We start from the raw sequence: 27,892 nt of genomic DNA, 5'->3' as shown, positions 1-27,892 counted from the left end.
ACAAACAAAAATATCTTCAGGCATTGTCAAATGTCCCCTGGGAAGGGAGAGCAAAATCACCCTCCAACTGAGTACTACTTGATAGACCAACATTGAGGCCAAAGGCAGTGACCAATTCATTTCAATATGCCTGCTGTATTTTCAGTAATTAGCACAATTGTCCAGGCTGAATAGAGAGCAATGTCATTCCTTTTTGTTGTTGTTTTTAAATGGCCCAAACAACCAACTCAATTTGGAGCTTTCTCATTTTAACCATAGGGAAACAGTGGAATGAATACCTCAAAAAACATACAGGTACCTTATTAAACCTTGGAAAAAACTACATCTCGTCATTGATAATAGAGATAAATTAAAAAAAAAACTAATACTGAGACTGGAAAAGATGTGAGGCCAATAAACAATATTACTGTCTCACATTATATAGAATAGCAGATCGTATAGAGAATATCATGTGCTTATGATATAATCCAAGTAAAATTTTTATTGGAGATGTTCTGGATAAAATCCTGGCTTCTGTCTTAAAGACAGAAATCAATACTTCCCAAGTCCTATGTTTTACTCACATCTTCCAAGTGATTCACAGTTGGCTAGGGCAGAGCTGAGCATATGGGCAGATATAATTAAGGTCAAGCTTTCCATGATTACTTTAGTAACAGTAGCTGATAGTCCTTCAAGGAATGTCCTGATGACTGCTCCTAATTGACCCCATCACCCATCTTCACACGTTTAATAAGAGATCATTGAATCTAGTAATATATAAGAGATTAGAAAGAAAAGAAAAGATGACAGAATGGGAGAAGATATTTGCAAACGACATATCAGATAAAGGGCTAGTATCCAAAATCTATAAGGAACTTAGCAAACTCAACACCCAAAGAACAAACAATCCAATCAAGAAATGGGCAGAGGACATGAACAGACATTTCTGCAAAGAAGACATCCAGATGGCCAACAGACACATGAAAAAGTGCTCCACGTCACTCGGCATCAGGGAAATACAAATCAAAACCACAATGAGATATCACCTCACACCAGTCAGAATGGCTAAAATTAACAAGTCAGGAAATGACAGATGCTGGAGAGGATGCAGAGAAAGGGGAACCCTCCTCCACTGTTGGTGGGAATGCAAGCTGGTGCAACCACTCTGGAAAACAGCATGGAGGTTCCTCAAAATGTTGAAAATAGAACTACCCTATGACCCAGCAATTGCACTACTGGGTATTTACCCTAAAGATACAAACATAGTGATCCGAAGGGGCACGTGTACCCGAATGTTTATAGCAGCAATGTCTACAATAGCCAAACTATGGAAAGAACCTAGATGTCCATCAACAGATGAATGGATAAAGAAGATGTGGTATATATACACAATGGAATACTATGCAGCCATCAAAAGAAATGAAATCTTGCCATTTGCGACGAAGTGGATGGAACTAGAGGGTATCATGCTTAGTGAAATAAGTCAATCGGAGAAAGACAACTATCATATGATCTCCCTGATATGAGGACATGGAGAAGCAACATGGGGGGTTAGGGGGATAGGAGAAGAATAAATGAAACAAGATGGGATTGGGAGGGAGACAAACCATAAATGACTCTTAATCTCACAAAACAAACTGGGGGTTGCTGGGGGGAGGTGGGATTGGGAGAGGGGGAGGGGGCTATGGACATTGGGGAGGGGAGGCGAACCATAAGAGACTATGGACTCTGAAAACAACCTGAGGGTTTTAAAGGGTCAGGGGTGGGAGGTTGGGGCAACTTGAGGGTTTTGAAGGGTCAGGGGTGGGAGGTTGGGGGAACAGGTGGTGGGTAATGGGGAGGGCACGTTTTGCATGGAGCACTGGGTGTTGTGCAAAAAGAATGAATACTGTTACGCTGAAAAAATAAATAAAATGGAAAAAAAAAAAAACAAACCCAGTGCAGTGATTATTACAGTTTCATTCCAATTTTGCTTGGAAAATTGTGTGTGTGTGTGTATGTGTTTGCCATATTATTATCAGTGATCACATTATACATTTTTATGATGTGTGTTTTTTGGCAATGAATATCTATTCTGATCAGAAAAATAGATTAAAAAAATAAAACAAAAAAAAAAAGAAAAGAAAAGATGATATAGCAACTGAGCTAACGATGCAATGTACTGAAGAGAATGAGGTTGATGATAAAAACATTGGATACTTTTTTGACAGAAGTTCAAAAATGAAAGGCAAAAACATAAGGCTAATCCAAATGTAAAAAAGGAGTAATGACCATATTTGCCAAGGAAATTTCATAGTTGCCAAGGAAATTAAGGAAAGGCGGGTCAATCACCTTATATACTTTGAAATTAATATTCATAGAATGATATAATATGCATAACCCTTTATACACTAAAAAGGTATCGTTAAAATAAAGGTATAAAGATTTTTGGAATTATAAGAAAAATTGAACAAGATAAAACTGTAGATATCACTACCAACTTATTTTCAATTAAGAAGACAGAAATTAGGACTGAATTTATAGACTAGAATTAATAAAGTTAACAGCCAAAGCATACTGAACTTAGTACTCTTCAGAGAGATTTATTTTTTATTCCAGTAAACAACTTAAGAGTTTTTAGAAGTCACTGGATACACTGGGTGTATCTACTGGTACTACTACATGCCAGGCACTCTTCTAGTAACAGGGACACAGCAAAGTAACAGGGACAAAGCAAATTTCCCCTCACCATGCAGTACATGTTCTATTGTAGTAAACCACCAATAAAAAACCCCAAAAATTGCAAAGCAGAAATTATGTAGGATACATCTTCTAATCATATGACATGGGAAGAAATTAAATGGGGCATATACACACAAAGTCCTCACCAGCTTATTATTATTATTGTCATTATTATTATTACTATTATCAAGTGTTTACAGAAATTTTACTTCAGTAATACTACTTAGAGTTTATTCTAAGAAATAACTAGAGGTGAGCATATGGACTTATTTACAAGGGTATTTATCAAGGTATTAATTAATTACATTATTAAAAGTTTCCCAAGGATTGAACTGTAAATAAATGCAAGTTTTTAAAGACAACTATATGATTGCAATTATACGTAACCATTTAAAATACAGGTCTGAGGAAGAATATATAATAATGTCAGAAAATCTTTTACTATAACAACAACAAAATTTAGTATATAAAATAATACATGAGCATAAAGGAATTAAACATCATTATTAATAGTCATAAATGTTACAGGCTGAGGACGGAAACAAGGGAGGATTACAAGTTCATAAAATAAAAAAGCCTTGGAAATTTTTAAATACTTTGCTCAACTGTTTACCATCAAAGTGAAATCCAAACACAGTTGCAGATTATCTGGAATACATCCAAAATGAGAATAACATACATAAACATTTTTTTTCCTAAAAGATTTTTATTTATTTATTTGACAGAGAAGAGGGTGAACCAGAGATCACAAGCAGGGGGGAACAGCAGAGGGAGGGGAAGCAGGCTCCCCGCTGAGTAGAGAGTCCAGTGAGGTGCTTGATCCCAGGACCTGAGCTGAAGGCAGACACTTAACGGACTGAGCCACCCAGGCGCCCCTACCTAAACATTTTCTAATGTTAACACACAATAGGCAAATTCATAAAGGATTATATCTTCATCAGACAACAGACAACATAAAATGCTTTTAGATAGAAATTAAAAGTAGTCAAATAGACAACTATATACATTTGATTCTGGCAAAACATTTTTTTTTCCTAAAACATTTTTTTTAATGAGGTAGGTAGAAAACACAAATAAAGCTAGGATTAAAAAGTTACATATAGCATGTATTAAAAATATTTGAAAATGATACTGTGTGCCAGTCTCTGCTAATTAATAAAATTGATCATCCTAATGCAATGGAAAATTATTTTGAAGTGAAATTATTAACAAAAACAAATTGAAAAAGACTCTCAGTCCAGGAGGTATTTTAATGATGAGAAAGAATTTCTTGTAAAAGTGGCAGTTTTTATTAGTGAATTGAGAATTATTAGTGAATTTAGAATGCATTCAAGGGACAGATAATATCTGTTACAGGTCCAGTAGATACAGATATAAGGAAATTAAAATTACCTGGAGAATGCAAAAGAAGGAAAGCATCCTTTGATTCAATGAAAGAAGTACAACCTCAAAGGATCTCTAACTATAACAAAAAAAATAATTAAAGTATACAATTATAAAAGAAAGCTTTAAATTTTTGAATAAAGTATTAGCAAATCTAATTTAATAGAATATTAATCCACTAATCAAAGATACCTAATAAACATTCACCTCAGAAATATGAAATCCCTTAATGTCAGAATTACTAATAAAATAATGCATCATATCTATAGGAGAAATTAGAAAAAAGAACATCATGGAATCAAAATTTAATTTGGTAAGTTTTAATACCACCCAATTAAAAAATCAGGAATAAAGAATATTCCTTTAAGTCATGAAGCATGCCATTCTCAAATAGATAGCACTTTTTTATGTCTCCATTAAAGGCACCCAAATCAAAAAAACAAAAATTGCTGCTAACTTTGGTCTATAAAACAACAACAAAAAACATGAAACATAAATAGGAGCTATAATTGTAAAAGTATAACTATTTGCAAAGTATCAACTGAGAAACTGGAGATAAAAATCTCATTCAAGTGTCTAGGAAGGGGCGCCTGGGTGACTCAGTGGGTTAAATCCTCTGCCTACGGCTCAGGTCATGATCCCGGGGTGCTGGGATCAAGCCCCACATTGGGCTCTCCGCTCAGCGGGGGGCCTGCTTCCTCCTCTCTCTCTCTGCCTGCCTCAAATACATAAATAAAGTCTCTTAAAAATTTTTTTTTAAAATGTCTAGGAAGAAGATAAAAGTGCAAAAATCACTAACTTTTCTCTGTAGGAGTAACAGAAAATATATAAACACCCAAAATATCATGAAATTAAAATATTCCAAACAATAAATATGTGACACCTATTGTGAGAAAACTACATACTACATACATATCTTTACTGGAAGATACAGAAAGAACTGATGAACACTTTGTAAAAAAAAAAAAAGAGAGAATAAAATTATATGTCCATTTTATACATCAAAAGAAATGCAGAATAAAATAAAATTGCTATATAATATACCTCTATTCAGAGAACCCTTTTATGTTTAAAATGATTGAAGAAATGATAAATGAAAACAAATTAAAGTTAGAATGACAAATGGGAAAATATTTAGAATAAATGTCAAAAATGTTCTTCCCTGTTAATCCAGGAGAAGAACCTCAAGGGATACATTATAAAAGAAGAAATGCACATAAGTAATAAATACCTCCAAAATGTTCACTCTAACTAATAATTAATTACAAAGTAAAACAAATTGTAATTGAACCAACTATTGTTGGGTCAATATTGAGCTAATCAGGGATTTTCCTAAAATACACATTTTGAAGTGGACATTTTAGAGGAAAGAAATGTTAGGGAATATAGTGAGGAACATAATTTGTATTTATAATAGAAAATAATCACATCTATCTATCTATACAATCATTTGCTCAAAATTTACAAAAAGGAAAACAAAGATTAGCTAAAACAAGATCACAAAAAGAATCAAATGGTTTGGTATCTCTTACATATATTTTGTTCCTTTCTATTTTGTTAGTTCATCCCAAATTTGGTCTTTTTTCTCCCCAACTATTACTATACAGCAACAACTGCTTAGCCAAACTTTGATATAACAAACAGCAATTGAGATGAATCTCAATTGGTTCCTGTCTAATAGCATACAGAACATGGGTTAGCATTTGAAGTTCTAATGGATTTTTAAAAAGGCAAAACCTGACATCTTTGAGGTGTTTCATCCTATATGAACTAAAAGAGATCTCTCTGAGAAATTCTTAGAATCTGTGGTAAGCAGAATAATGCTTCCCTCTCCCCAGCCCCGCAAAATCAATAAATCAATAAATAAAAAAGCCCTAACCCCTAGAACCTATGCACAAATTACCTTCAGTGACAAAGGGCTTTATCGATGTGATTAAGTTTAAGGACCTAACCATGCAGAAATTGTTCTGGATTATCTGGGTGAGCCCAATCTAATCAAACCAGTTCTGAAAATGAAAGATAGTAGAAAAAGAGTGCTTCAGCAAGGTGTAACCCTGGGAGCACTCAATCCAGTGTCGCTGGCTTTAAATACCAAGGAAGGGGCTACCTGCCAAGGAATGCTGGTGGCTTCTAGCTGGGAATGGCCCTCAGTCTACAGCCAGCAAGGAACCTCATTCTGCCACAAATCCAGATGAGCAGGAAACTGATTCTCCCTTAGCGCCTCCAGAAAAGAATGCAGTTATGTTGACATCTTGATTTCAGATCTGTGAAACCCCTACTAGGCCTCGGATCCATGCAATCCATACATGTTGTCCAAGCCACTGAATCTGCGGCAATTTGTTATGGAAACAATAAAAAACTCATAAAGAATCACACACTTAGAGAAAATGTTAAAAGTCATTTGGTAGAACAAATGACAGTCATAAAATTCTCATGTTCTGTCCAATATAATTACACCATTAACTGATTATAAAGCATTTACACTAATTATTTAGAGTGTCATTAAATAATATAATCTAAAAAGTATAACTAAAAATAATGCTAACAACTATTATACATAGAATGTTGGGTGTTATCCTAAATACTTGACTAACATTATCTTATTTAACTTTCAGGAAACCCTTTTGGTAGATTTTATTTTTATCCCTATCTTACAGATAAATAGAGACTTAGATAAAGTAAATCGCCCAAGGTCATCCAGCTAGTAAAAAGTAGAGCTGAATCTCAAACCCCAATCTCTAGGACACCTGGGTGGCTCAGTTAAGTATCTGCCTTGGGCTCATGCCATGATCTTGTTTGGGGCCTTGGGATTGAGGCCCACATTGGGCTCCCTGCTCAACCTGCTTCCCCCTCTCTTCCCCAATTGTGCTCTCTCTCACTATTTCTGTCTCTCAAATAGATAAAATCTTAAAAAAAAAACAACAACAACAAACTACTAATCTCTGACAAGACCCTTGTGATTATAATGCTATGGTAAGTTCTATATATTGCCCATTAACACAGCTTGCAAATTTGACTTTGTGTTGTTTGCCTATTTGCATAATTTGAAGGCTCTCTGTTCCAGTTGTTTCACTGGATCTCTCAAACACTCAGAACCAGGACTTTGACATTTACAGATAGGAATGAAATAATATAAATAAGAAGTCAAATTTAAAAGAAATATCCTGCAATTTCTTTTTTTTAAGATTTTATTTATTTAAATATTTTATTTATTTATTTGACAGAGAGAGATCACAAGTAGGCAGAGAGGCAAGCAGAGAGAGAGGAGGAAGCAGGCTCCCCAGCGAGCAGAGAGCCGGATGCGGGGCTCGATCCCAAGACTCTGGGATCATGACCTGAGCCGGAGGCATAGGCTTTAACCCAACTGAGCCACCCAGGCGCCCCTATCCTGTAATTTCTTATTAAAATATCTACTGAGAGCTGCTCTATTTTTCTAAGCACTGTAGATATAGCACAAGTATTTATTCAAGAAAAGTAAAAATTTATGTTCACACAAGGTAGCTACATGCATATCTGTAACCTATTCTTTCATAAACACCAAAGTAGATAACAACCCTAACACACCAAAGAATGGCTAAAGAAACTCAGGAACATCCATACAACAAAATAGTACTTGCAATTAAAGGAAATGAGCTATCAATGCATGCAGCAATATGAATGACTACCAAATGTATTTTTCAAGTTAGAGAGTTAGACCCAAAAGGCTGTTTACTGTCTGATTCCATTTATGTCATATTCTGAAAAGACAAAAATATAGGGGTAGAGAACAGATGAATGGTCAAGTGTGGGAAAACTGGCAGACTCTATAGGGTATTGATAGTACATTCTATTATATTGATTATGGTGGTGGACATAATTCTACTCATTTTTAAAAAAATCTATATTAACTGTAAAGCAAAAAATAAATTTCACCATATAAATTAAAAATTTAAAAATAACAATAGGATGGCTATTATAGAATAATAAAGCTACTCAGTAGGGACGCCTGGGTGACTCAGTCAGTTAAGCGGCTACATTCAGCTCAGGTCATGATTCCAGGGTCTTGGGATCAAGCCCTGCATTGGGCTCCAGGCTCAACAGGGACGCTGCTTCTTCCGCACTTCTGTCCTGTGCTCTCTCTCACAATCTCTCTCTCTCAAATAAATAAAATAATAAATAAATAAATAAATAAATAAATAAATAAATAAAATGAACCAGGTATCAAAGTGGAATTGAGGGGCCCCTGGGTGGCTCAGTGGATTAAAGCCTCTGCCTTTGGCTCAGGTCATGATCTCAGGGTCCTGGGATACAGCTGGGCATAGGGCTCTCTGCTTGCTCAGCAGGGAGCCTGCTTCCCCCTCCCTCTCTCTCTACCTGCCTCTCTGCTTACTTGTGATCTCTGTCTGTCAAATAAATAAATAATGTTTAAAAATCTTTAAACAAACAAACAAACAAAAACCAGGAATTGAGTATATGCTAGTTTCTTAAAAAGAGTTATTTGTTTATTTCTTTATTTATTTATGAGAGTTTGCCAAAGAGCATGAGAGGGGTGGAGGAAGGCAGAGGGAGAGGAGAGAGAATCCTCAAACAGATTCCCTGCTGAGCATGAAGCCCAAGGCAGGACTCTACCACAGCACTCTGAGGTCATGACTGGAGTCAAAATCTAGAGTCCACCATTTAAGCCACTGAACCACCCAGGTGCCCCACAAACATGTTATCTTTAGGAGTTATATTTATATGTTAAATATAAACACAGAGATAGTTTAAAAGTAGAGAGTAAAAGATACTACTTGACAATACCAATCCTTAGAAAATTATACTGGTTAATTATCAAAATGACCTCTGGTTATGGAGTACTACCAAAAATAAACAGAGATGATTTAAATAATAGAAGGATCAATTTATCGGAAGACATAACACTCCAAGTGTCTACGCACCTAACAGTGGAACTTCAAAATACATAAAACAAACTGACCTGGCTAATGTGAGAAATGGATAGTTCTACAATTATAGTTGAAAGATTTAAAATTCCTCTCTCAGTGACTGATAAAATAAGAACAAAATCCCTGGGAATATAAAAGATTTTAACTACATTATCAACCAACTTTAAATAATTGACAATTTTAGAACACTACAATAAAATACTGAGAAGGAACATATACCAAGAGAGACCAAGACTTTGAAAGCATTTAAATTCTTTGACCACAACATTAAATTAAAAATTCTATTTCAGAGAACTGTCAGATATTTGGAAATTAATCAACTGTTTCATAATTACCTGACAAAATATTTGTACAAAAATTAAATATAAAAATGGATTCAAATGAAGGATTAAAAGATAACTTCTTCCCCCAAATGGAAAAATAATTTGAAAAGACACAAATGGTCCATAAGCATATACAGGGTGTTCAATAGCATTAGTTATTCTGGAAAAACAAAATAAACCAAAAGATACCACCAAAAACTCACTGAACTAGCTAAATTTAAAGACTGCACCAAAACAATGGCTGCATAAAGCCAAACAGATGCAAATGACCCAGCTTTTTCTTGGTGCTGATCAGTGGCAACTAAAGCCAGAATGCACTCTTTAAGACAGCAAGAGCTACTGGTCACTGGACACTTTCCAACCACCATCCTCAAATGTGAACTTGGAATAGCAGTTCTAGAAATTCCTCTGTTTGCCATTATTAATTCCCCATTGTTTAATGCAGTACTCCTGAGCTGTTCTTTATTCTTTTTTCAATTAAATGCTTAGTTTGCACTAAAACTCAGTAAATCATTAATTAGTGTTTTATGTCACAGTTTTTGTATATATCTTTAGTAGAATTAATGAGAAAATTATATTATATAAAAATATATCAGCATTATCAACATTCTGACATTTATGATCAATAAAAGAATTTTACATAAAACTTTTCAGTTATAAGATCTAAACATTAGTTTTAAATATAACTTAATATTATATGCATAAACTAGAATCATGCTAATGGTAATGCAGGAAGCCATATTCTTCTCCGGGTACCATTAAGGAAATAATTAGATCAATACTTTTATACAAAAAATAAATGCCATTATTATCCCCATAGGGCATAATCTAGGCCTTTCATTTGAAATAAGTCGGCAAGTTTCCTTCAAGATAAATAATGCAATATTAATATCACAGTTGGAGAACTGTTCTCCGAATATACCCAGCAAGGATAGGAATTACAGCCCAATTTTACTTGGAAATATACTATTCCTCCTCAATGAGTAATGTCTAGCTTCAAACAACATGGAAGGGCAGAGTTAAGAACATAATTAAGATGATTATATTACATAAAAATGAGCACACAACTTTGCATGGTAAAATCTGCAGGTCAGTGGTGAAAACCCCTAAAGAAAATGACACCGTTAATTGGCCTAAATATTAGATAAGTAAAGCCATTAGTCAAAACCCTATTTTTCTAACTTCCCCTTTCTAAAAACAGTTTTAAATAACTGTAATAATGCAGATGGCATATGTCATAGCAATCTGAAAGTCACACTCTAGAAAATATAGGTGTAAACCAAATTAGGGAGATACTACGCTTAGTTCCATTTGCTTCAACCAGACTAGGCAGAATCACAAAGACTAATGCAAATTAAATGTGTATGTGTATCTTCTAAGTTTCTATTCTTGTGATCAATGGTATTTATTCTAATAAGGAATATCTGTGTGTCTTAACTACAGTTGGTTATGATTCTTATACTAATTCCTTATCAAAATTACTTACAAGAAAAAAATATACCTACTGCTGCAGGGATTTTGACCTCATTAAATTCTAAGCTCAAGATTCTAGATTAGTGACCCCTCTCAGTCCCTGTTGCTTGCAGCCCCTTATGCTCACATTAAGAATTAAGTTATATTTCAGAAACCCAAAAAAAACAGGTAACGTGACCTTCTGGCTGTGATCATCCTCCTTGTCAGCTTGGCAGCATTTATGGTATCAATTCCCTCCTCCTCAATGAAACTCTTCTCTCTGCTGGCACAGATCTCTTACTACCTTCGAGCTTCTTTTTCTTTCTTTTTTTTCCTTTTTTTTTTTTTGACTAACTTTTTCTTTCTTAGATTTTACCTCGTTGGACACACTGTCAGCTCTAGAAACTGCACATTCATAAGCTGCATTTATGGCTGAAGAATTTAAGTGATGCTAAAGTCATCTTATCATCATCATCATCACAATTATCATCCTGAAGCAGCTCTAGTTCACTTTTTTATTTCCCCACATTAACTACTGTAGAATGAACATTTTTGACATAGAGTTAGGAACACATGAGATTTATTGGGGATAATATCTGTAAAAGATAAAAGGGGAAGAAAGAGTGGGTAAGGAAAGACTTCAAACTGTCATATAGATGTGGAAAATGTTAAGAAAAAGTTTGGGGGTGCCTGGGTGGCTTGGGTCATGATCCCAGGATCCTGAGATCGAGTCCCACGTTGGACTCCCTGCTCAGCAGTGAGTCTGTTTCTTCCTCTCCCTCTGCTTGCCGCTCACCCTGCCTGTGCCCTCTCTGTCAAATAAATCAACCTCAAAAAAAAAAAAAAAAAAAAAAAAAGAAAGAAAAGATTTCGGTGGAGGAAAGTAGGAGGACTGGGCAGAGAAAGCCTCAAAACACAGTAAAGATCTGACAAAGTCTTGGCTAACCCAGGGGAAAGCTTTGGAGCAAGGACTTCCTATTACAGGAATCCCACATTGTTCAGAAATGGCCAGACTCTAGAACACCTAATAGGCTCAGCCACTGATAGAGACTTGCACAGGAAAAGCATGACCTTGGTTCAAAAGTCAATGTGGATCCCAAAAGCACTAACAGTAGGAATTGTTCACCAACTGTCCAATGTGCAGCTGACCAGCGGGTTCTTTCTGGAAGGTACAGTTGAGTGGCAGAACCCCATAGCTGCCTTCCTCTCAATACCTCAATACCTTCAAATGACTACATTTGACTTAATCTTGGTGTGTTCAATCCTGACTTCTTCATACCACTCAGTTCTAGACTCAGCCATTGGATTAAATTTCCAAAGCACAATTCTGATTGTACCAATGCCTATTCAAAAGCTTTCAGTATTATTTAATAACACTTATCACACATTTGTTATTTAATAAATGAAGTTGAAATTCTTTAACTCAGCATTGAAGGCCCACCAAAATATGAGCTCATTCTTTATGGACTTATCTAAGAGAAAGTAAAGTGATGTAGGAAAGACACTTCAGAGCCAGACGGATAGGCTTAACATGCTGATTCTATTTACCCCTTTTTAGGGATGTAACATTTTTTTCACCTTTATTTTCTCATTAGTAAAATGAAAATATCTGAGGTACATTTTGCAAGTTTACTGAGATAACTGTAGGACATAGAAAACATTCAATACACTTTAATTTTCTTTTTTTTGTTCTTTCTCCTCTGCATGCCTCCAGTCAGATCCTTTACCATACCTTGAATATGTCTCATACTTTCCCGCGTATGCCTCACCTCTGACCCTGTTTCAACATATCATTTTCCCACTACCTCTTAGGCTATTAAAATCCTACCCATCCGGGCACCTGGGTGGCTCAGTAGTTAAGCGTCTGCCTGCGGCTCTGGTCATGATCCCAAAGTCCTGGGATCGAGCCCCACATCGGGCTTCCTGCTCCATGGAAAGACTGCTTCTCCCTTTCCCACTCCCCCTGCTTGTGCTCCCTCTCTCTCTGTGTCTCTCTCTCTGTTAAATAAATAAATAAAATCTTAAAAAAAAAATCCTACCCATCATCTCAAGTCTTACAGTCAAACCCCTTCTGACTGCTGCAGGAAGATGCTGTTCCATTATTTAGACAAAAATAAAAACAAAAAGAAAAAATCAATTGGGTAACGCTCATGGAAAGTCGCATGCTGCTTTTTTTTTTTTTTTCTGCACCCATTTATTTTCATTTATTCCTACAGTAAATGGATAATAAGGTTAAGGTCAGTATATGTATGCACTTATATATAAACATAAATGCTAGACCTTCTAGCATGGCATTTGCAATAGCATATCCTCACTGAATATTTCAATGTAACATCATCTGTTGATATGCAAGCTAACAACTTCATGAGATTACTTGGTGATGTTCTAAAGATACCTGTTAATGTGTGATAGCTCCACAAAAGATATATATTTGGTCAAATGAATAAAATATGTTTAGAAAAATTTTGATAGTCACCAATCTAAGAAATGCCATCCATGTAAAAGAGCATTATAATGAATCAGGAAAACCAGCGCAACTTTTCTATCATTTATTTAACCAAAATTGATTTTCTGCCCTAATCAGCCAAAACCCTTGAAAGAGATGTCAATACCTACTTTCTTCCTCATCTCTCCTATCCTCCTATTCACTGCAGTCAGACTTCCATCCCCATTGCTTGAATACAACCATTATCACATGCACCAATTAATTTCACATTGGCTAACTGGAACATTTGAAGGGTACACTTGGATTCACTCAGTGTCACAATTTCATTCAGATCTCTGTCCAAATATAGCTCCTCAGCTTCCCCAACCCCCTACCTATTCCTTTAATGTTCTCTGTCCTCACATACATATAATTTTACCCGACATAGTTAACTATCGACTTTTTAAATTGGTCAATATTTAAATCGCCTTCTCTATAATGAAAGTTTAATAAAATAAGGACATGGACTTCATCTTTCTCGCTGTTTTATCCTCAGCACTTAGAATGGCTCTGTCAGTAAATAACTGTGGCATGCATGAATAAATGATATTCTGAAGATAACATTATGGGTTAGACAATCTGGTATTTTCACCACAGGACTGAAATTAGTTCAATTTTTGGTTATTAAAAGCAGGATTTTTGTGCATTAAAAGTATCCAAACAAACCCATTTAGTTAGTAACAAAGCCAAGTTAGACGTCTATAAGGTTTTGACCACGTCTTCAGAAAAAATAACGGAGACCTGCTGCAAAATTATCTTTGTTATTGACTTAAATTGCGTGCACATGAACCATAAGGTTCCCAGGAGGTCAGGAGATCTCAGCAGAAACCCTAGACCTCTGTGGAGATTTCTGAAATGAAAGAACACTGAGTTCTGAGTTTGAAGGGCTTCAGGCTCACACCCCTCCCACTTGCCTTTTGTTGTTGTTGTTGTTGTTAATTTTATACAGTAAAATTCCACACAATATTTCCTTTGGAAGGGCAAATTTAAAGAATGAGGTTCTGTTACTTTAACAACATAAAAATCCAGAAAATATCATCAATTTAAAGAATAAATACGTTCCCATAGGAGTTCATAAGATCCTTAAAACATGAATCTGAACTTCCAATAAGTTTACATTATCTCTCTGCCTAGAACATTACTCAGTACAGAGGGATGGCATCAATTATAGCTATGAGATCGAGCTGAAGAAAATCATTTATTCTTTCTTCAACATTTTAGTTTCATTTTCTATAGTCAACATTCAAACTCCATTAAATAGCCATTCATCTTTGCATGTATAGCCATTGTCTAAAAAAGGAAGAAAATATGAAATAGTTTGTTTCTTGTTTTGTTTTTATAATAAATAGTTGACAGGAAGAAACCAGCCTGGAAATCTAGTGGACTTCTTGCCTGGTCACCACTAGGAACACAAGCATTTTCTTCCCATTCCATGAATCTTAAAGACTTTGCTCACTTACCTTAAATCAATCACCATCTTGGAAACAGCCCAGTATACTTTAAAATGAAGCCAGCTTACTTAAACGAAGGCTGTGTTAGCTCTGCTAAACGACTTTATTCAGCTCATAGTGACATCACCACATTTATCAATGATACTACCTCTGAAGCACTGACATGCGAACTTGTGACTAAGTATGTGATATGTGATGATGGTTAGGAAAAGGCATACCTCCCTTGATTGACAGGGACAGGAAACTCACTAATAAAGAGACCAGAAATGCATCAGATTTTGTGTGTATGTGTATGTATATATGAGAGATATCATATATATAGGAGATACATGATATACATGATACATATGTATATATACATATATATGAATTAAGTACCTTTTAAAATACTTTGCCCAATTAGGTGGTTTTCTTACTATTTAGTTGTAATATCTCTTTATATATTTTTATGTATTTCCTAGTCAGATATATATTTTGTAAATACTTCCTCCCAGATGATTGCTTTTCATTTTTGTAAATGTCTTTTGAAAGGCAAAATTTCTGATTTTGCTTAAGTCAATATTTTTAATTTTTACTTTTACACTTCATGGCTTTTGTATGCTACAAGTAATCTTTTGCCAAATCTAATGTCACTAAGATTTTCCTAAAATTCTTCTTGTAGAAGTTTATATTTTCACTATTATATTTAGGTCTATGATCCACTTAGAATTAAATTTTATATAATGTATGAAGTAAAGTTTGATTTTTTTTTTCATATGACTATCCAGTTTTTTCAGGTACCACTTTTTAACTATCTTTCTCCACTGAACCACTTTCTCAAGATTGTGCAGGTTCTATTTCTGGATTCTCTGTTTACTTCCAATAATATTTATGTCAACACTTATACTAATACTACCTATTCTTGATTCCTGTGACTTCATAATAAGTCTTGAAAGAGGTAATTTAAGTCCTTCAATTTTTCTTCCTTTTCAAAATTGGTTTGGTTATTATAGGTACTTGATATTTCCATATAAATTTTACAATCTATCAATTTTTATAAAAATGCCTGATGAGATTTTGACTGGGATTGCACTGAATCTAACAATGTCATTAAGAACTCACTTCTTAATAGTGAGCAGTCCAAACAATGAACATGATATAGCTCCCCATTCTCCAAGGTCTTATATAATTTCTCTTATCAATTATTTTTATTTTTTGTTGCTCGGATCTTGCACATATTTTGTTCCGTATATACCTAAGTATTTCATGTGTCTTCTTATATATAAAAAGCATAATTTTTTGTATATTGACCTTTATTAGATTTAATGTAATTATCAATAGTTTAGGCTTAAAAATCATCTTTTTATTTTCTGTCTCATTTGTTATTTCTTCTGTTTAAATTTTTTTGATTAATTGAACATTATGACTTTTTAATTTCTTTTTTAAAAGATTTATTTATTTCAGAGAGAGAGAAAGGGAGAATGAGAACAAAGTGGAGGAAGGGGCAGAAGGAGAAGGAGAGAGAGAATCCTTGAGCTGAAATCAAGAGCCAGTCACCCAAATGACTGAGCCACCCAGGCACCCCTCCATCTTATTTTTAATCATTTGCCTATTAATTGCACCTATTCTGGGTATTTTTATGGTTACTTTATGGTTTATAATATGTATAAACATCTCGTATTTATGATCACCATACTTTCAAATAATACCTTATTACTTTATATATAAAGCAAAAACTTTATAGAAGGATGCTATCACATCTTTGACTATTACAAGTGTTACATATCACACAATATGTTATTATTATCTTACTTCAAGTAGTCAACTATATTTTCAAATTATATAATGGGAAAGTAATCCACTTACATATATACACATATCTGTCACAATACCAGCAATCTTTAATTTGTTAAAGATTTGTTTAGATAATCTTCTTTGTTTAGATTCATGTAACACCACTTTCCTTTAGCCTGAAATTTCCTTTACTATTTCTGGTAATGCAGTTTTGTTGGTGATAAATTCTCTGTGGGGAAAAATTACATTTCACCTTCATCTTGAAGGAAATTTTAGCTGGATATAGAAATCTAGATTTATTTTGTTGTTTTTTTTTCTTCAGCATTCTTTAAAAAAAAAATCCCGTTTTTTATTTTTAATTATTTATGATGAAATATATGCTATAATTCTGATATTTCCCCACCCTCCCAAAATATGACATACCTTCTTTTTTCTTACTCTTTTTATGACATTCTCTTTAATCCTGATTCTTAGCAATTAGCTTATGATGTACCTTGTTTTGGCTTTCCTTATTTTTATCCTGGCTTAGGTTATCTGATATTTGTGGATCTTGTTGGTTATAATTTTAATCAAACTTGGAAAAATCGGACCATTGTTTTTTCAAAAATTTCTCCTCACCCTCTCCTCTTTAGACCACATGATATTGTCCACAGGTCCCACAGATCCCTGAAGGTCTATTTTTATTTTTATCTTGTTTTTTTTTTTTACCTTTGTGCTTCACTTTGATAGTTTCTATTTCTAGGTCTTCAAATTCACAGATTTTTTTTTTCTACTCTAAACTATTAATCTAACCCATTGAATTTTCATTTCAGGTCTTCTATATTTCAGCTCTAAAAGTTCAATTTAATTTTCTCATATAGCCTCCATTTGTATTGCAATTATTTTCATTTTTTTTCCTTTAAATACTGAGCATGTTTAATATAAATGATTTAAGTCATCTTCTGCTATTTCCACAACTCTGTAATTTCTTGGGTTTTTTTGGAGGGAGGGGGCAGAGGGAGAGGGAGAGAAAGAATCTTAAGTAGGCTCCATGGCCAGCAGGGTGGCCATGGTGGGGGAGTGCTAGATTTCTCAACCTTGAGCTCATGACCAGAGCCAAAATCAAGAGTCAGAGCTTAACCAAATGAGCCACTGAGGCGCCCCTTCTACATGTCTAATTTCTGTATTACTTTCTATTATCAGATTTTTTCCTAAGGAAATTAAGGGTTATGTTTTTCTTTGCATATTTAATGATTCTTTTGTGTTTATTTTTGGACATCATGAATTTTATATTATTGAGTACTGCATTTTGTTGAATTTTTAAAAAGTGTTAGACTATTCTATTAATAGGCAATTATGTAAACCAAGCTGATCCTTTTGAGACTTGTTTTAGGGCTGTTATTTGGAGGTGGGTATGCACAGGTCCAGTGTAACCTTTATTCTCGGCTAAATTTACATCCATTTTTAAGGTGTCACCCTTATGGGGTCTTTTATGAATGTATTAGGTGTTCAAACAGCTCTCTTTATTCTAGCCTGTTGGAGCCGAAAATACATAGCCTTGGATGACCTGTGAAAATTGATCATATTATAACTCCCTATTCATTCCCTAATCAGCCTCATGGAATTTTCCTCTACAACTGGCCAGCTTAGTATACAATGACAGACCCAAATGAAACCACTAATCAGAATTCTGAAGATTTTTCTCCATACCCCCCTCCTACCTTGCAAATTCCAGCAATCTAGACCTCCAAATTCTATTTATGACACCTCAACCAAAGAGACTACTAGACTCTGCTTTGGCTCCTCCTTGCATCATGGTTGGAAAATACTTTCAGGGAAAAAGCCAAAGTGATCACAGGGCTCTCCTCATTGCATTCTATTTTATATTATCCAGTGTTCTAGTGATTTATTGACACACAGCTACTCCAGCCCCAATTATGCTATCATGGTTGGAAAATTTGTTTTGGTTTATTCCAAGCATTTTTATTAGTCATCCTACAACCCACATTAGGATTAAAAAAATCTAGTAGATACTCAACCTGAACAAATTTAGTTTTCTAAATTTCATACATAACTCTATCTTTCCCAATCTCATTACCACTAACCTACTGCTTTATTTGGTCCTTTTTTTTGTTTTTGTTTTTATTTTTGTAGTAACATATAACATGTCTCTCTCCGTCCAATCTCTTTTGTTAAAAAAACTATACTATACATTTTTTCCTATGATTTTCTATGATAAAATTTTAATCATATCAGGCTTACTCCTTTTTGATTTTTGCAATTTCTAAATTAAGTAAAGACTTCTTAGACTGGCCTAGTGGGCTTCCCACTCCCTGTCCCTAACATAATATTTTCAGCTAGTTTGATCCTATTCCTTCATGCTTACTCTTCATACCAGTGAAACAACATGAAGTCCCATCTATGAGCAATGGTTCTCTCCATTTGAAACAGCCTTTCCTAGAGCCTTGCCTTCTTTACTTGCCAAAATCACATTTCTAAGGTCCATCTCAGTTACTATGTGTTTCATGAAGGCTAAAGAAGATAGATGTAACTTCCTTCTTCTAAGCCATTATAATACACTTATTTTATTAACTTACTAAGCACTCAGTATGTGCCACTCACTTTTCTTTTCTTTTTTAAGATTTTATTTATTTATTTGACAGAGAGAGAGAGAGAGAGAGAGCACAATCATGGGGAGCAGCAGAGGGAGAGAGAGAGAAGTAGGCTTTCCATTGAGCAGGAAGCCTGATGTGGTGCTTGATCCCAAGACCCTAGGATCATGGCCTGAGCCTAAGGCAGACACTTAACTGACGGAGCCACTCAGGTGTCCCTGCCACTTACTTTTCTAAGTCTGCCAATTATTTCATCCAGGCTTCATAAAGTCCCGCTGAGTGAGGGCTATAATTATCCTTATCTTACAAATGGGGAAACTAAGGCGCAGGAATGAAAAATAAGTTGTCTGAAGTTGTACTACTTATGCTGTGTTACTTTACTTAGCACATCCTTACAGTATCATAGATATAAACTGTACGAGGGCACTGGCTTTGCAAAATATTTAGTAAAGACTTTGAATACAGCAGACATGACACATGCTCTGGAAGGCAGGAAGAGTAAGAATTAATATTCATGAAATGTTATTCTCTTTTAAAAGTTGATATGTTGGGGGAAATGAATAAAAGCACAAGAATCAGGAAGCTGGAAGTAAATAATAGAATGGTTTTGGCTGCCTTGATACTTTATGTTGGGTAATTGTTTTATTAAAACTAAAAATTGGAATATAAAATATAATGAAAAATTGAGTCAACTGAGAAGAACTCAGTAACTAACAGTTATCATGGAAATTCTGTTTGCACATAAGTTTACATTTACCCCTTTATTCAATAATATATTATTTTAAAAATTACTAATTACTGTTGAGAAAAATGTTAAAGCATAAGCTTTCCCATATCTTTAAAACAGGGAACACCAAAATATAATTTATCTTTTCTCTTGATAATACAGTCATTAGAAATATTGATTTCTAAATTACGTAGTTATAAGGTCATGCCTTCAGGAGTTAGCGAGATCAATAAGGACATTTGCTTTATTGCTGGGCATGTTGCTTCTTGTGTCTTCTTCCTCATTAAGAACGATGACACATTGTTTTCCATTTTTAGTAATGCTAATCCATGCTGTTAATAGTTTGTGATGTAAAAATCACTAAATTAGGTAACATAACTTTACACATAATTTTAAAAATATTCCCTGCCACAATGGGTGGTTCTAATCCTATTATAATCCTCTATGGACTCTTGCAGTGTGTTTTCCAGTAAGAAATTGTTTTCATTTACTTTCTTAGTGAATTTGCTTTAACTGCTAGAGCTGTCAGAATGTGACTTCTATACAAATAGAGTATTTACCTAACTAGAATAATTTACTATCCAGTATCTCAGTGAAAGTTATTTGGTTTATATATTGAGGGCATGTACACAACGAGGCAACCCAGATTAGCATACTTCTCTGTTCAATAATATCAGTTTCCAACTAAGAATGTGATTTATTCACTTTTGCATTCCATATGGTGCAGTGTAGTTCAACAAAAGCATAAAGCTAATGGAAGAGTTAAATATAATCATTAAAGAAAATTCATAAAGGTATAGAAAAGAATCAATATAATTTATAATAACAGTTAAAAATTAAAATCTGAGTACAATCAACAGTAATTTCTAAAATAATCACTATCTGAACTTGGAAAACAATTATACAAACACATGAATGCACACATTTAACCATATAGATAGATAGATGATAGATGATAGATAGGTAGATACACTACACTTAACTTCTTCATCCCATATTGACTTTGTTCCTCATGAATGAGTAGTAAAAAACTTTTTAACTCTGAATCTTTCCTAGTTTTTAGATTTTTTATTACAGTTTAAGAGTGTCTAACTTTGCACCAAGTCATTTTTACTAGCTTTCACTTAATTTTTTACCTAGCTTACATAAAATTTATTAAGGTCGTAAAGATTACAAGCAGTTTGCTGTCAGTTAAGAATGACAGATATATTCTCACTTCATAATTTTCTTTGCATTTTTTTTGGCAAAATAAAAAAGAAAGACTAAACATTATTAGCCAACAATTATGAGATTAATTGCTTCTTTATCTTAACATATTCTCTTTTTTTTGAAGAATTTATTTATTTATTTGACAGAGATCACCAGTAGGCAGAGAGGCAGGCAGAGAGAGGGGGAAGCAGGTTCCCCGCTGAGCAGAGAGCCGGATGCGGGGCTTGATCCCAGGAGCCCAAGATCATGACCTGAGCGGAAGGCAGCAGCTTAACCCACTGAGCCACCCAGGCGCCCCCTTAACATATTCTTAAATCCCTTTTTCTCTATTCCCATCAAGTACCTAGGTCTTAGGCAAGATAATATCAAGTGAAAAGAGCGGAATTTATTGATCCATATTTCATTTCCCACTCAGCCTGCTCCTCCAGTGTCTTAGAATAAGAGGCTTTGTCTATATGAGGACATGACAATGTCCAAAGGCAATGACAGAAAATTGTCATAAGACTCAACAATTCCACATTTAGAACAACATTTTGAAAACTCTGAACAGTATAAAATTAATAAATATTATTTTTGTAGATAATCCCGCATTATAAAATGTCATGTCATTTTCCACAAAACTCAATTTAAGGGCAGTTATTGGAAAGAAGACATTTAAAACAAAAACAAAAGCAAAATCTTTGAAACAAAGATATAAAAATAGTTAACAGTCACATTACATTAATTAACATCTCTTTCTCTACTGCACTATTTTGTCTCCCTTTTAAAGATGAGCAAAATGAAAAACAGTTTGACAAATGTTACACCAGCAAAGTAGTGGAACATAGGCAGCCTGACTCCAGAGACTGCTCTGGATTGAATCTTTGTTCATTCTTTGTCAGTCTACCCTTTTTTCCTTCTCTTTCCTCTCCTTGATCATTACAAAAATCACTGCCACAGACAAAAAGAAATGAATATATGAATGCATGAAGATTGAATGAATGCAGCTTTCTTCATTTAAGATTATTTCAAGACACAGATTATTTCATAAAATAACTACATTGCCTCTTCATACAAAAAAACCAAAAAGCTGAAGTGTATTATAAGAATATTTCAGTCAGAGGATTCCCCTCCTAAAGCCTCAACAGAAGGGAACAAAAAATATTTCGTTAAAGTCTGTGAGAAACTCTGTTCAAAGGAGTTACCAGCATTGGATATATCCTTCAGAGGATGTGAGCAGGAACACTAAATACAATGGCCATCATTCTGTAACTAACCTAATATTGAAGGACAAAAATACAATTAACTTCTGTATATATTTTTAAGTAGATATTTTATTTTATACATTGTACCATCTGCTTGAATAAATGCTACCTTCTGGCATCATCCAAGTAAAAGGAAATATTAAAGTTAAGAAATAATTATATCTGGCATAATAGCCAAGATCCTCTCTAATCATATAAATACTGTTTAATTGGATGTTCTGAATTTCATCTGTTCTATTTGTTGTTTGTTTTCTATTTTCGAATACAGTCAAAAAATAACATATGAAAGAAAAGAAACACTGCCAGAAATATTTTCCTATGAGAACCTTGAATGTTATTAAGGTATCTAAATATAGAAGATGAAACTGAGTTGGAAATTTCTACCAAATCCATACAGGAAGGACTTCACAAGGTCAGGGTTGGGTTTTTCCCCCCTCTCTTGAAGTTACACACTTCTTGTAATTTAATATGAGCATAAATATGTTGCTTAAAATATCAAGGTGGGTCACTGCTTAATTAGCAGTTTAAAAATTATTTCAATCAAAGCCATTACATTATAAAGGATGTTCAGCAGAAAAACTGAAGGTAGTGGAAATTATACTAATTTAGGAGCTAGCTAACAGAGTTCTAGTCCCAGATCAGCTACCAAGTGACAGCACTTTCCTCTATAAAGCTTTTTTTCTTCTTTATTAAAACAAAATGATTGTTTCAGATGACCTCTTAGGTGCCATAATGTATTAGACTGAGTTACTGTATTGTTTTCTTATTTGAAGAGATTCTCTTTTTCTCTCAGAAATGCAGTGTCTTCTGTTCCTCCAAAGCTGTCCTGTGACTCCACATATTCTTGATTTTTCAGAGAGAAGTAAGGAGGACTTCTACAACTGAAAACTTCATGCTATATAACCTGTGAGTTTTATGACCAAGAGCTTCTCATTCCTGAAGTATACCATTTGTTTTCTGACTGCTTGATCTTATTTGTTTTCCATTGTTTTCAAGTTACTATACAACCTTCTTAGTTCTGAATTCCATGTGAAAGGGGGAAGCACTTAAACTTCTACGATATTCCCTCACATAATACAATCCAATAGTGCTAGAAACAAAGATATATTAAAATATAATTTTTTTATTATGTTCAGTTAGCCAACACATAGTACATGATTAAACCTGATTGTATTAGCGAGTAATTCATTATGTTTACTGAACAGGTTGAAGAGGCAGACTGCAAAGGGTTGATTCCTGACTCATCACATACCTGCTGAGTGACCTCTTCATCTCTTTGTGCTTCAGTGTCCTTATCCAGAGTGATGAAAAACCTACCTTATCAGATAGTTTTGAAGATTAAATGGATTAGTGAGTGCAAAGATCTTAGGAAAGATCTGAGCCTGCCACACAGTAAGCACTCCATAATATATATTAACAATTACTATATTGTTTTTTTTTCCCATCTTGATATCCAGTTAAAAAAGAAATATTATCAATAAGAGAAATAAAGAACAACAGTTTACAATCTTGGGGTTAAAAAGGCTGGTATATTTATTCTTCTCCTATCCCCCTAACCCCCCTGGTGCATGTGCTATGGAGAGTGCTGTGAAGTGTGTAAACCTAGCGATTCACAGACCTGTACCCCTGGGGATAAAAATACATTATATGTTTATAAAAAAATAAGAAATAAATAAAAATTAAAAAAAAAAAGGCTGGTATAGGTACACTTGTGTGGCTCAGTGGTTAAGCATTGGACTCTTGGTTTCAGATCAGGTTCAGGCTTGGGTTTTCAGGTCCAGTTGCCTGGAGCTCTGTGCTGAGCGGGGAGTCTGCTTCTCTCCCTCTTCTTCTCCCTCTGCCCCCACCCCTTCTCTCTCTCAAATAAATAAATAAATCTTTAAAAAGAAATGGTTGCGATAAGCATAACAGAAAACCATACATTATAAAAGACTGACAGATTAATAATAGAAAAAAGTCATTTGCAAAAAACATTTACACAAACTATTGTTAAAGAACCAATATCACAGTGGAATAAGATATTCATCTCATACATAATAGACAAAAAATAACAACCTTAATTTTAAAAGGGTTCCAATAAGAAATCAATAATAATAAAACAACTAAAAATAAGAAAAGACTGGACCATTTTCTTACACCAATCACAAAAATAAACTAAAAATGAATGAAAGACTTAAATGTAAAACAGGAATTCATCAAAATCCTAGGGAAGCAACAACCTCTTCAACCTCGAGCACAGAAAATTCTTGCTAGACATGTCTCCACAGACAAGGGAAACAAAAGCAAAAATGAACTACTGGGACTTCATCAAGATAAAAAGCTTTTGAACAGCAAAGGAAACAATCAACAAAACCAAAAGACAACCTTCAGAATGGGAGAAGATATTTGCAAGTATCTTGTGAGATAAAGGGTTATTATCCAAAATCCACAAAGAATATATCAAACTCAACAACCAAAGAAAAAAAAAATTCAGCCAAGAAATGGGCAGAAGACATGAACAGACATTTCTCCAAAGAAGACATACAAATGGCCAACAGACACATGAAAAAATGCTCAGTATCACCTGGCATCGGGGAGATTCAAATCAAAACCACAATGAGATTCAATTTCACATAGTCAGAATGGCTAAAATTAACAAGTCAGGAAACAACAAATGTTGGTAAGGATGCAGAGAAAGGGGTCCTTCTTACACTGCTGATGGGAATGCAAGTCACTCTGGAAAACATAAGGAGTTTGCTCAAAAAGTTAAAAATACAGCTACCCTATGACCCAGCAATCGCTCTACGAGGTATTTATCCAAAGGGTATAAACATAGTTATCCAAAGGGGCACCTGCACCCCAATATTTATAGCAGCAATGTCCACAATAACCAAATTATGGAAAGAACACAGATGTCCATGGGCGGATGAATGGATAAAGAAGATGTGGTAGGGGCACCTGGGTGGCTCAGTGGGTTAAAGCCTCTGCCTTTGGCTCAGATCATGATCTCAGGGTCCTGGGATCAAGCCCCTCATGGGGCTCTCTGCTCGGTGGGGACCCTGCTTCCTCCTCTCTCTCTGCCCACCTCTCTGTCTACCTGTGATCTCTTCTGTCAAATAAATAAATAAAATCTTTTAAAAAAAGAAAGGAAAAAGAAGATGTGCTAAATATATGTATTTAATGGAATATTAGTCTACCATCAAAAAATGAAATCTTACCATTTGCCATGACATGGATGGAACTAGAGGGTATGATGCTAAGCGAAATAAGTTAATCAGAGAAAGACAATTATATGATTTCACTCATGTGAAACTTAAGAAACAAAGCACAGGATCATAGAAGAAGAGAGGGTAAAATAAAATAAGATGAAATCAGAGAGTGAGACAAACCTTAAGAAACTCTTAACTATGGGGAACAAACTGAGGATTGCTGGAGGGGAGGTGCATAGGGGGATAGGGTAACTGGGTGATAGACATTAAGGAGGACACATGATGTGATGAGCACTTTGTGTTATATGCAATAGACGGATAACCAAACTCTACCTCTGAAATGAATGATACACCATATGTTAATTAATTATATTTAAATATGATAAAATTTTAAAAATAAATAAAAATAAAAATGAGGAAAGGATAGCCATAGGAAAAGATATTCAAATTGTCCCAAATTACAACTTCCTTAGCTAAAAAAATTTAAAAATTTAAATGAGATGTTTTTTGGCTATCAATCTACCCGAATTAAAAATATTGTAATTATTCTTAGCTTTGCGCAGTGACAATTTCGTAGCCAATGAGGTTTATCCGAGGCGCGATTATTGCTAATTGAAAAATATTGTAATTATTCTTCATTATTGGTTGGAGAGAATGAGAAGAAGCTAATGCTCCAAAGCCATGTACCTGATGTGAATGGAAGTAACAATGTCATTAGAGAACAATGTGGGTTTGTATGTCAATAACTAAAATCACATACTCTGAACCCAATATTTCCAGTTCAAGGAATCTATTATAGATATATTCACACCCACTTGCAAAGAAATTCTTTGTAACATTATTTGTTATAAATAATCAAAAGACTTACATTTTCATTAGAAGAGGAATGGATAAAATAATTTTTAGAGCACCCAAGCTATGGAAAAATAAGCAGTTATTTTTTATTAAAGGATAGCCCTATGAATACAAAGATACATTATTGTTTTAAAAACACATTACTGAGTAGTTATATATTATAATCATTTGCTTATAAATTATACAAGTTAGGGGGAAAATATTAAGAAATACATCTCAATGACACAATCATGGGCTTACATTAATTTTTTTCTTCATTCTATTGCTGTGTTAAGTCTTCTCAGGAAGAACCTCTTTCTTAATTAGAAGAGTTGATAATATTTGCTATTAATTATTTTCATGGTAACTAGAGTACATGCACGCGACCTTGAAAGGATACTTCTTTTATTCATTAAAGAGGTGATACATGTATTAATACAGGCACTTACAGGATCTTTCAATGCAGTGTTTTTACAAATTAAAATAATGCTATCATAAAAGGAGAATTATTATTACCAGTTCTGTTATGTAGAAATCTTTAACAATATAGGCACATAACATTTTAATGACAAAATTATGGTTTTTTTTAATCAAATCAGTGTCCCAAACAAAAATGCCATTTGTGTATATAAATGGTACCTTCAGGTATTCATACTGAGGTTTCACCTAAAAACTCAATATTAGCTGAGATGTGATTCAGAATGTCAAGCAAGCCTATTCAGTACTGTCCTTAATTTAGGTCATAAAATCAAATTGCACAAATATCATGCAAGTGTTTCCATGAAAACATTAAGAAGTTTTATTTTCTCTTTTAAAGATGTATTATATGCACTTAAAATATTTATTTTAACAACTGAAAATACATGACACAGTAAGAAAGGGAGAAAACCAATGAGGACATGATGGCTGTGTTCAAACACCTGCAGTGCTTTTATGTGAAGAAAGAGTAGACAGACACATTGCCTTGCTCCAGGAGGCTGAACTTAGAAATGCAGAAATTGTATAAAGAAAGAATTACTTTAGTGGTATAAGACTTTTCTAAAATCGCACTTTTTATTTCATAAAACTTTCTACTACCGACATAGTTTAAAAAAAAAACACTGATTATAAAAAAAGAAACATCACTTATTTAAAAAAATGTTTAAATTACATTCATAAAAGAATAGATCAAAAGTAACTGGTGTCACTGAATCTTAAAGAATTGATGAAGAATGTGATTTTAGCACTGTCCAATAACAGAGAAGACTGTTTCAAAGAGTACCATTTTTTATCCCAGGAAACTTTCAATGGATACTACATAATAAATTCCAGAGATACAGGCCAAGTCCCCTCATTAGGTAGGGATTGAACTAAAAGATCTCAGAGGTCTCTTTAAAGTAGAGTAGACTGCCATATAACTGTAACATTTAGTCCTGCCATATATAAATGTTACCCCAAATGTAATTAATCTCCACAAGCCTAAAACACCTGGAAAAACCTACACAGCAAGTTACTCATTTTGCGAGTAACATGCTGGAATTTGGGGGCATCTCTAGAATGCAAAAAGAGTTAAATACCAACTAGCTGAAGTTCACTGCTCTGTAATAATAATGATGATGATGGTGGTGGTA

At 34.2% G+C, this 27,892-nt stretch overlaps 1 protein-coding gene and 1 pseudogene across 2 annotated transcripts in view; one reads left to right on the top strand and one right to left on the bottom strand.

The window, feature by feature from the left end:
- The window catches only part of KCTD8 (potassium channel tetramerization domain containing 8), a 263,345-nt gene that overhangs the window by 141,180 nt on the left and 94,273 nt on the right, over positions 1-27,892 (bottom strand). The window lies entirely within an intron of this gene.
- On the top strand, positions 26,000-26,122 carry LOC123937673 (annotated as a pseudogene).

This window comes from Meles meles, chromosome 2, assembly GCF_922984935.1.
Source record: "Meles meles chromosome 2, mMelMel3.1 paternal haplotype, whole genome shotgun sequence".
Classification (NCBI taxonomy): Eukaryota; Metazoa; Chordata; class Mammalia; order Carnivora; family Mustelidae; genus Meles; species Meles meles.
The sequence above is the reverse complement of the archived record's forward strand: the minus strand, read 5'-3'. Positions and strand labels throughout refer to the sequence as shown.